The 11,986-nt window shown below is 40.4% G+C and overlaps 1 long non-coding RNA gene across 1 annotated transcript; it reads right to left on the reverse strand.

Moving 5' to 3' along the window:
- Positions 1 to 1,736: 1,736 nt before the first annotated feature.
- Positions 1,737 to 4,007, reverse strand: LOC144996590 (uncharacterized). Its single transcript, XR_013659496.1, has 3 exons — positions 2,752 to 4,007; positions 2,527 to 2,629; positions 1,737 to 2,325 (listed from the first exon to the last, which is right to left on the reverse strand). It is a non-coding gene; the product is annotated as an uncharacterized LOC144996590 (long non-coding RNA).
- Between the last annotated feature and the right edge of the window lie 7,979 nt (positions 4,008 to 11,986).

An 11,986-nucleotide genomic window follows, 5' to 3' on the forward strand; every position in this document is an offset into this window, starting at 1 on the left:
GAAAAAGAAAAAAAGATTTCAGAAAACAAAATTAATTTCCAGAAAAAAAAGAAATATTACAAAATGAAAACATTTCAGAAAAAAAAAAAAATTTCCAGAAAACAAAATGAAATACAAAAAAATGAAAAACATTTCAGAAAAAAATGAAATATTAAAAAATGAAAAACATTTCAGAAAAAAAATGAAATATTAAAAAATGAAAAACATTTCAGATCACAGAATGAATTTCCAGAAAACAAAACGAAATCTTCAAAAATGAAAAACATTTCCAAACCGGAAGAAGCAGGTACTATGGGACAACGCTGATTGGATGATGATGTTTGTCAATCATTTGAACTGAAAAGTATTTTAAATGAAGTGATAACGGATTTTATCGTCCAAACAACAATGTACTATAATAATCCATGTATTTACCATTTACATATTAAATCAAAAATGCAGCAAACAGATAATGAAGGTTTAAATTATTTTTTGAATATTTCGTCTGAAGCAGAACGGTCACCCGGAAGTAGTTTGTGTGGATGACGTCCGTTCTGCAGGTAAACCAAGAAAGGGACGGTAAAACGTTAACATAAACTTTAATCTTTGAATATTTAGCGGATGTGATGACAGAACGCACGCAGAAATATCAACACCAACCAGGTTTACAAATGTTTCGAAATGTCGTGAGACGATTCTGTCTAAAGCAGCAGCTGCGAAGAAACGGGTGTTAAAGACGGCGCACATCATCAGGAAATGCAGTCCCGCCATCCACAGATAAGGTATGGAGGCACATTTGTTTGATCTAATAAATGTAGCGTTAAACGTGATTTCTAGGTGGGTGTTTACAGACAGATCCAAGATCCTTCAGTCATACGTTAATGACAGGTTACCTCATCAGCTGGAGAGGGGGGTCACGTGGGCAGGATTCTCAGACAGGTGTACCAGCCGCATAAATCAGCAAAGCTGTCAGGTAAACTGCAGCAGTTTGTGTCTCAGAATAACATTTATGAATGCTTCTTATTCACACTATTAAGATCTGTGACTTTAGAGTGTGTCAGTGCACAGAAACATGACAGTAAATGACTGGATATGCACATCATCAGACACGTCCAGGTGTGTAACTAAAGGTGGCAAAGTCTGTAGTGTAAAATAAATCTTTAAAAAAAACGTTTTAGTCTTTCAAGCAGAGGAGGAATACCAAATTGTTTTAGAATGTATTTTTTATAAGACTGAAATAATGTATTTTATTCTGAGTTTGGTGTTTTGACCCCTCCCTAATGAATTTCTGGTTTAACCCATTTTCTCCTCATTTTGATGAACTCAACTTTTTCCTGAATGAAAGATGAACGGCAGCTAATGTTTTTCTGTCAGGGATTTTTAATTTATTAATTTATTTCTGTCAGGGATTTCAGTGGAGCTGGAGTCCAGTGCAGAGGAAGCTGCAAGCATGTACGAGCAGGAAGTGGCGTCTCTTACCTGTGCATCTTCCTCTGGATGTGATGCTGAGCAGCAATGTGGACAAACCTTCCCTCACATGACTCTTTTTGATATAGTTGTTAAGCACAAACAGACTTTCCCAGATGCATTTTTTCCTCTAATAAATGTGACTGACAGGTACGCTGAGTAAATGCTGAATGTAAACGGAACATTTGATTGACTGCATGAAGAAGCCCATAAAGGAAAATCCACAACCGTTTCTTTGTTTCTGTTATTGAATAACGTATTCATGTTAAGTTTTCAATAAATATACTGCATTGCTATGAAACAAATTTGTTTATTTTCATATCCATTATTACAATCCTCACATCAGCATTCAGTTTTTTCATTGACAAAAAAACATTTCTAAACAACAGCTTTGAAAATCAAACATCATCTTTGTTAATAAAGCTTTAAAACCTAAAATGGTAAACATGGAAAAACTCCTAAATGAAGCAAGCCTAATATGAACATTTTAAACTGGAGTTTTGCTTAAAGGAACATTAAGTTGTTTGGAGTTGTACAAGTGTTTGATGCGATTCCTCATAGATGTGATTTCCAGATCATCAGCCCGACGCTAAAGCCAGGAATTGTGCTTCGTTTTTCACTCCCCACTGCATCATTTACAACTAATTAGGCTTATGCAGCAGGTTAAAGACTTTTTTTTAAAGGACCTGCAATTTAAAAAAAAAATTAGATATTAAGGTTAAATAATATTTATTGATTACATTGCACATAAATCATGGTGACTTGCCCTTACACTGCACAGTGATTAATGACTTTAGTCTTTTTGAATTCCCATGTAGAGCTGCCATCTGTTCTTCTGCAGCACAAACCTTTCTGGAACTTCGCTTTGAGAAACTTCACCTGCAGAAATATCACATGTTAATTCAATTAAGTATTTTATAAACTTTTAAAGTTCATTTTTAAGTTTCAGTATATGTGTATATGCATGGTTCAAAAATATACAATGCACTTAAATATTATTTTCCATAAGAACTTGTTTACTGATTTCAGTCTTAAAGTCGATTTTTAGCAACACTGATGCCATGTAATTACTGTAATTACTGTATAAATCACAGAATCAGGGTGGCTCGGAGCTTTTTCTCTCATGTTGTCACCGAAAACGGGAACGGCTATCATGTGAAGACGGTTCGTCTCCATCGGGTTCCTATTGCGCATGCGCAAGATAAAAAGAAATTATCTTTTCAAAGCAGCACTTTAATATCCTAAAATTAACATCCCTAGAGACATGTGACTGACAAAAGGAAAGATCACAGAATTGATTCTTACCTAAAGATGATTGACAGCGTGAACCTCGCAGCCGTAGACATTAGCGCACAGCGTTCAAAGTAAAAGTGCTTACAAACTACTTCCGGGTGACCGTGTGTCAGGCGAAATGTTAAAAAAATAATTTTAAAGTTCATTAAGAGTTTGCTGCATTTTTTATTTGATATATAAATGGGAAATACGTGGATTATTATAGTACATTGTTGTTTGGACGATAAAATCCGGCATCGCTTCATTTAAAATACTTTTCAGTTCAAATGATTGACAAAAATCATCATCCAATCAGCGTTGTCCCATAGTAACTGCTTCTTCCGGTTTGGAAATGTTTTTCATTTTTGAAGATTTCGTTTTGTTTTCTGGAAATTCATTCTGTGTTCTGAAATGTTTTTCATTTTTTAAAATTTCATTTTTTTCTGAAATGTTTTTCATTTTTTAATATTTCATTTTTTTTCTGGAAATTATTTTTTTTTTCTGAAATGTTTTCATTTTTTAATATTTCTTTTTTTTCCTGGAAATTAATTTTGTTTTCTGAAATGTTTTTTTTTTGTCATTTTTGTTTTTCAAGTTTTGGTTTCTGAAATTTTGTTTTGTTTTCTAAAATGTAATGCTGCTTTTTAAATTTTTTTTTTTTTTTTTTAATTGTTGTCGTGATCTTAAAAATGTTTTTGTATCGAGTGATTTGTTGAATGGTTTGCACTTCAGGGCCACCGTAGACAGATGCGATCAAAACCAGACAATATTAATATGAACAAAATTGTGGATACGATGGCAGACCGCTGTGAAGTATAAACCGGCCCTTATCCTACTTTCCTTAGTTTTATTCACCACACTGAACTTATAACTTCATAAATGTCAGCTGCTGCGACGCCAAAAGCATGACCAAAAAAACAGCTTTGTTGTCATAAATGTGTGCTGCTTGCTGATCAGCTTTGCGCTTTCCCACTCATGCACACGCTCACGTTCCATCTACTGACATGCGATCATTTCATCGGCCATTGATGAAGGTCGACAGAGAAGCAACAGTATTTTTTATAGGTGGGTGGGGTCACAGTAACAGTGCTTCGTGATTGGACCCTTTCTCCCCCATGGAAGTAAAACAGCTCATCGTTTAAGGAGATTGTAACTCAAACTCACTTTTTTTTTTTCAAAACTGAAAAATAGAAACAGACAACAGATCAAGTGCTGTTTTCACTCCCTCGCATGCCACTCTTTCCCTCTGTGTGCCAAGTGTGGAATGCGTGCCCTAGGTTTCCAACCCCTGCATGAAATCATAATTAGGCAAATAAACACAAACCAATTAATGCGGTAAGTCAATAAAAAACACTGATGTGAGCAATATTTCAATTTACAGCAGACACATTTCTGCCACAGCATTCATCATCTATCAAAGGAGAGGTCGACATCTTATTCGGGCCATGGAGCAACAAGCTCCTTACATGTGGGAGCGGCTAAGGATGAAGTGATTTTAGGAAATCGTGGTTGGTGATTTAACAGAGGAGCTATAAAAGTTGAGGACAATTTCTCAACTTTGATGAGCTGTTTGATGCTGCAGGATCTCTTGTGGCGCCTGCTCTGCAGCCAGTTCCAACCAAGAAGCGCATTGCCATCGGTTCATTACAGTCCAATTTGTGGAAAACTTTTGGGAAGACATGTGACAATATAGTGTGGTATAATGTTTTAATAATGTTCCGTTTGTATTGTTTTAATGTGGAAAAACAACAGTGGACTGAACTTTATGGCAGTGTTTTTCAACCAGTGTGCCGCGGCACACTAGTGTGCCGTGGGAGATGGTCAAGTGTGCCGTGGAAAATTGCCTCATTAACTGATCTAAAAACATTAACCATCTCCAGGAAATCAGCTCTTTGTTCATCCAAACAGGTCCTGATAAAACACTGAGTAGTTAGGAATATAAACGATCATAAAATACTTTTTTCTTTGTGTTTATTTGATTCTATTAAAGACATTTTGATAAGAATGACGGTAACGCGAAATAGCTGCAGCTATAACTGTGTAAGGAAAAGTCCCGCAGCTTTTACTGTCTCCACGACTCCACCAATCATTCTTGAAGGCTTAATCACATGTCATCAGTCTGACCAATCAGAAGTGGTTAAAGTCTCCACTTCCTTGTTCCAATTTAGCTCATAACTCAGTCAGTTCCGACAAAAACACCAGCTAAAGCTCGTCTTTAGCGCTGTAACTTTCCACAGAATCCGGTATCAGACCGTGGAACAAGTGAACAAAACCATGAAGCTCAGAGACGCGAGTCTTTCTGCCGTTTTCTCGCAGTTTTCACACTACATCTCCCATGATGCATTGGCTTAAAGGGACAGCGTCTTGAAAACACAACGAACATACAGTTTGTATGTAACTTAACTTTTATTACATCTTTTAGAAAAACATCTGCAACTTCCTGCTTTTTCTGCCACAATTATCACAAAAATGCACGTCAGATTGCCGGGGGGGGGGGGGGGGGGGGGGCTGTAGATCAAAACAGACTATGAGTTTCTGCTTTTTTTTTTTTTTTTTTGGGATGCTGGTGTGCCGCGGGATTTTTGTCAAGGTTAAAGTGTGCCGTGGCTCAAAAAAGGTTGAAAAACACTGCTTTATGGAACTAAAATATGAATGATTTGATATTAATTATTCTTTACTTGTTTGTTTGTAAACATATTTTATTTACACTTGATTATCTTGCAAGAAATAAGAGGAATCTGAAAAACTTCACCTGCACTGCTCAGTACCCAGGTAGTTATCTCAGAGTGACACTGGTTACATTTTTTGCTAAAGATGTCCTGGATCGATTTTAGGTAAGTGAATAAGATAGTTCAAAATGAAGCAATATCAACAATGAATCGTATTGTCAAACCACAAATTCTGATATGAATCGAATTTGTTAAAATCCGCACCTCTAATAAAATTATTTTTAGGAAAAATCATCATACCTAGTTTTATTTATTGCTCCTTCTCACAGATACTCCAGCTGCAGATCCTAAAATCAAAGGTGTTCAGAATGTGGATGGAGCACCCCTCTGCCCCCACCTCCTTTCCTGACATGCGAAAATCTATGGTAATTTAATGCTTGCCATCCCAGCCTTATGATCCTTCGGGAGTGCCTGTGCCCCTCTAAGTGAGGCTGAACGCTTTATCCCGTTGCATTAGTCAGCCATGTTTTAGTTAATACCCTGGAGTAGAGCTTCTATCCAGGGGCATTAGTGTCTGACACTCTATGGCTCAGGATGCGGGAGGCTCTCTTCCTCCCCTTGTACCAATACTCCCACAGGCCTTCAGTGTCACATCCTTTTCAACCTGGTGTTTTGGAGATTTTTAGATTTCTTGTGTTAACAAACTTGGTTCACACTGGTACATTCCTCAGGTGAAAAACAAAGTGAAGACATGCCTAACTTTAACAGTAAATAGTCATTATATTTGATTCACACATTTCTGAGACTCACTCACTGTCATTAACATGATCCAAACTCTCCTTAATATCCCATTGGATATAACTTAATCCATGTTTTCTATCCTGTAGTTAATCACTAATCCACTAGAGGCAGTAGTATGACTTTTAATGCCTGTTTCAATAAAATCTCACTTTTAGCAAGTTTTATGGTACAGTAATTCTCAAAATTTTGCTGGCGGGTTACTCTCTTTGGGGTCACGTTGGCGCCCGCCCTCCATTCCAATTTTACTCACATATTAGACACCTTGGTTAATTTAAGGTCTTGTGGTGATGGTCTGGGGGAGGGGGGTACTGTGAAACATCCGGGCTCATCTCTCACCAGTCCGGCCCCTAATTTTAACTTTCACTTTAGACACCACACACTGCATGTTGGCACCCCACACACAGCAAATACACACTACACACTAAGGGACTCCGGGGTTGGGGGGGGGCTCTGCTGCTTGGCCACCCCACTGGAGAACTCCCATCTTACCTGCAGCACACACACTGCACACCCACACCACAATACATTGTGGGATCAGGACCAGGGCTGGCCTGCGGTGACAAGGCTCCGGCTGGGTGGTGGGGAGTTCCTGGGACCTCTGGGCTCTGCCTTTATCCTTGGCCCACAACTCGTTGTCCAGTACCCGGTGGCCCCAATGGCTGCCGCACGGTATGGCGGAGCGCCTGTCGTGTCGCCTGGGGGTCTTGACGCCGGACTCGCCTATGCCTCCCGGTGCTGGAGGGCCCCCTGTAGGGGCTGGGTGGCACTCCACACAGCACTCCAGGTCTTCTCTGGGCTTCTCCAAACAGAAGCCCAGGTCTTCTCTGAGTCCCTGGTCTTTCTCCAGTCTCTCATGTTCCTCCTTCCTGATGTTCCCATCGCTTGGCACTGCCAGATCCACTACAACAGCTTTACTCTGTTCTTTGTCCACCACTACAATGTCTGGTTGGTTCGCCATTACCATCCTATCAGTCTGGATCTGGAAGTCCCGCAGGATCTTTGCTCTCTCATTCTCTACCACCCTCGGCGGTGTTTCCCATTTTGACCTTGGGGTTAGCAGTCAATATTCTGCACACATGTTCCTGTATATTATTCCAGCCACTCGATTGTGGCGCTCCATCTATGCTTTCACTGGATTGTTTCAGGTACCTCTTTACACAGCCTACACCTTGGGTCTTGTCTGGTGTGGTAGATCTGAGCCTCAATCGCTCTGGTGATCAGGGCTTGTTCCTGAGCTGCCAGGATGAGTGCTTCCGTGCTGTCTTGTAGGCCAGCCCTTTCTAGCAATTGGTAAGACTTCTTGATATCAGGCACTTCAGTTATGTTCAGGTGGTACATGCCATGCAGGGGTTTGTCCTCCCATGAGGATCTGTCCTTGATTCTAGAATTAAGTTCAAGATCCTCCTGTTAACCTATAAGGCCTTACATGGAATGGCCCCGTCCTATATTAAGGACCTCATAGTCCCTTACCAACCAATCAGAACACTTCGCTCGCAAAATGCAGGACTGCTTGTGGTTCCTAGAATTAGTAAAAGTACGGTTGGAGGTAGAGCGTTTAGCCACCAAGCCCCTGTCTTATGGAATAAACTCCCAGCTCATGTAAGAGAGGCCGACTCAGTTTCTACATTCAAAGCTAGACTGAAAACATTCCTCTTTGGACAGGCTTATTGTCAGACTAGTTAGTATTCAGAGATTATTTAACTTAATGTTAGATTGTTTAAATTAAACTTAATAATAACTATTTCTTTTAAAAGGCTGCTAGAAGTTGAAGCTGGGGTAACTATGGTGCACTGGGGTTCTGTCCTCTTTCCTTTTTTACTTCTACCCTTCCTCTCCTCTATTCTTGATCATAATTTATCATTTAGTTCTCCATGCCTCTGTTTGGTGCAGTGCGATTCATGTATTGTCCCTCTTTTCCTCTCCCCTCCTGGGGAGTGGGAGTGCTTCCAGACTCCAGTTGGCTCATCCGTGCTCCAGTTCCTGACCGTTTACCTCGCCTTTGCTCCTGCTTCTACACCTGGCTGTGGATCCTGTCTCTGGCTCATCTCTGGCTCGTCTCTGCTCTGTGCCTGACCGAGTACCTCGTCTCTGCTCCTGCTCCTACACCTGGCTGTGGTTCCTGTCTCCGGCTCGACTCGCGCCTTTGACTGTCCCCACAACCACGGCTGGATGAAGCTCGTCTGCTGGACTTTTATATATGTAGTTGTAGATTTAGATAAGTTAATTCTTCTCTAAGAGTTCTGGTAAATCGCCTGTCCGTCCTGGGGGAGGATCCCTCCTTCATGTGGGCACCCCTGAGGTTTCTTCGTTTTTTCCGGAATCCGGTTTTTTTGGGAGTTTTTCCTTACCGCGAAGGGGGGTCTAAGGGCAGGGATGCCAGTATAGCTTAGTCAGTTTGTTAGTTCATTTTAGTATTTTTCTATTGAACTCTTTGTATTCGTGATCCTTTTGATTTCATGTTTTACTTCGAAGCCCATCGAGACGACTGTTGTTGTGATTTTGGGCTATACAAATAAAATTGAATTGAAATTGAATTGAATTAAAGCACTGTATCCTCTGCTCTCCATTGCCTGAGACATTCACTGAGCACACTGTCAGTTGGGGCCTTGAGCTTGATGTATTCATGCACCTTGGATGTTTCATCCTGGATAGTGTCTTCCACACTCACTAGTCTTCAGCCTTCTTCCTTGCGGCTAGCATACAGTCTCAGGGTGCTGGATTTGGGATGGAACCCTCCATGTATGGTGAGAAACTTTCATCCGTGGTCTGTATCTCTTCCTTTGGTCATCTTATTATTCCTGCAGGGTATCTGAAAACTGGTAGTGTGTAGCTGTTTATTGCCCGGGTCTTGTTCTTGCCATTGAGCTGGCTTCTCAGGACTTGCCTTACTCGTCTGAGGTATTTAGCTGTTGCAGCGTTCCTTGTTGCCTGCTCCAGGTTGCTGTTTCCCTGCAGGACTCCAAGGTACTTGTAACTGTCCTCAATGTCTGCTATTGTTCCTTCTGGAAGTGAAACCCCTCCTGTGTGGACTTCCTTGCCTCTCTTTGTCACCATCTAAATTTCTCGAGCATGAACCCCTCTCTAAGGATTGAGTTGAGTTTGCCATCTCTCGGTGGGTGGAGTGTCCCTGCCCCAGGTGGAGGAGTTTAAATACATGGGGGTCTTGTTCACTATTAGGCTATGTTTCCAGGTATTCAGAGACTGCTCTGAACCGGAGCAGCGCCATTCTCTTTCCAACTTACGGATTACTTGTTTAACCCTTGTGCTATCTTAGATGACCCCACCCTTACATTGACGTGTTCTCCCTACCATGACAAAGGTGGATAAAGCTGGAAAGATTTCATGTAATCCATGGACACCTGTGAGGTTCACAAATCATTGAAGAAAACAGGTTCAGCGCACTGTCTAGTGGGTCTAAATGACCCAACTCCCAATGTTAAAGTGCCTAGGATGGCATAAGGGTTACGAGAACGTGTATCAGTGTTAAACCACGGTGCTACCCGGTTTTGCCCCCCTGAACTAAGGTTTCAGGGGGGCAACAACATCGAGTGTACTCCTGAGGGCTTGTAAGGCATCATTAACAAACTGATCATTTATATTAGGACTGATGCTACGGGAGCTGGACTCAGAGTATTTTCTCAGAATGTCACTAAGTACTGGTTGAACTGTGAGTTTAAACTCAGACACAGAACGGTCAGTTAAGGTTCTTCTAAGTTGTTTCTTATTCACAGGGGCAGTAGCATGTTCTAATGTAAACTGGAAGGTAATCAGAAATAATGGGGTTATGAGGAAGGACACTCATCTGGCCAATCTATATACCATGGGTTAAAACAAGGTCCAGGGTGTGCTTATGACAGTGGGTTCATTTACATTTTGGGTGAAACCAACATGATCTAATAAAGCTGCAAAAGCATTTCCTTGACAGTCACTGGGGTCATCAACATGAATATTAAAATCCCCCGAGATTATGATTTGATCAGAATCTAAAATAGTAGTCGATAGGAAGTTGGAAAACTCAGTTAAAAATTCTGAACACGGGTTGGGGGGGGGATAAATAATTATGAATAAAACAGGTTTTTGAGTCCTCCTGTTTGGGTGATTTAAAGACAATATGATGCTTTCAAAGGAGTTATGAACATTTTTAACTTTAGGGCTGAGAAGTAAGCTAGACTGTGATATAAAAAAATTACGATAAGAATAAAATTAGCAGATAAATCCCAGATTTTTTTTTAGTTAAGTCAGCTTAAAAATAACACGTAGTTATCAGACAGTTATTTTACTTTCATTTAAATTAATTCAATTAAGTAGGTGTAACTTTGGTCTGCTGTTAGATTGGCGCCGCAAGGAATTGTGGGATACCATTCCCTTTGCCTGTCTGGACGGATTTAGGTTTAAGTGTGGGTTTTTGACCAAATGTGTGTAGGCCGAGTTATTTTGCCCTACTATGCTTAAGTCTCTGCACCATGAGTAAGAGGGAGGGAGAGGATGATGAGTTTACATAGCACCCCCACCTTCTGGAGAGAAATTACAAGTTCCTAAATTAATTTATGCGTTCTGTGCATATTGTTTTGTTCTTTTTATTGCTATACAAATTAGTATATCTGCCGACTCAAACTTAGACATATGAGAGTTCAAGAATTATAATTAATTAAGATGGAAAAAATATTAATTGAATTAGAGTAATATGACATTTAGTTAGAAAAATATGTAAATTTGAAACAATTATTGAGTTTTATAGACTTAAGAAATTAGGTTGAATAAATTTAACTCAATTACTTGTTAACAATAGAAGTAATTCATTTAAGTTGGCAAAATTGGATAAGTTATATATATATGCACGTCACAATGAAAATGCAAATAAGATCAGAAACTCGTGCGTTTACTTTGTTCTTTTTCTACACGAAGAAACTCTTTTTGATGATGCAGCAGTGTTACTTTTATGATGCTCTTATAATCTTCATACGCCGTCATTAAAATGTTCAAATCCGTCTCACTAAAGTATAGCGCTCTCTTTTTTTTCACCACGCCTTTCCATGGTGACTCCGGAAATCGGCGATCCATTGAGAATGTCTTTATGTACATGCCGTGCACGTGCATTAACCCAGGGTTACCAAGTCAAGCGTAATTACGCCAACTGATATCCAGTCTTTTGGAACCAAAATACCCCGAGTAAGCAAGTTCAGGCGGATTTCAGCCAGAGTTCAGGGTTAAAGTCAGGCTAGTTTAAACATGCTTCCTGGAATACCCCCCTGGTGTCTGAATAATTCCTATTCACAATAAACACATCAAATATTGCATTGAATTTCAGTTGTGTGTGGTAGAGGGCTGCATTGGGATTGGGTCCCGCTGGTCCCAACGCAAATCTCGCGGGATTGGGCGGTTTGAATTGTGCTGCGGGCGGGAGCGGGCGGCAAAAAAAAACCCCTGCGGGATCAGTGTTGCCATGATTATCTCATGAATATATAATAGCGGACTACGTTAGGCTGTGCGGCTGTTGGATTCTTATGTACTGAAGCTCCGTGAACGCATCAGGTAGAGACGCCTAACGGCCACTGTCATCTAACCTGTTGTTGGGGGTGTGCAACGCCCCGCACGCCTCTTAGAAATTGTGTTCTTTAAAGCCTGAGACCGCGGTCGCGTGTGGGAGGAGCTACCAGCTAAAATTATGGTCTGATCGCTACATGGAGCGATGTTTGTGTTTATGAATGCATGGTAGACACGAAGATTGTGGAGAGATCAGGTTTATTATTTTGAAAAGTTCTGCATGGTAATCATGTTTCCATGTTTGAGTTCATGAG

This window comes from Oryzias latipes, chromosome 12 (assembly GCF_053564925.1).
Source record: "Oryzias latipes strain Hd-rR chromosome 12, Olatipes_Hd-rR_3.1".
NCBI classification, from domain to species: domain Eukaryota; kingdom Metazoa; phylum Chordata; class Actinopteri; order Beloniformes; family Adrianichthyidae; genus Oryzias; species Oryzias latipes.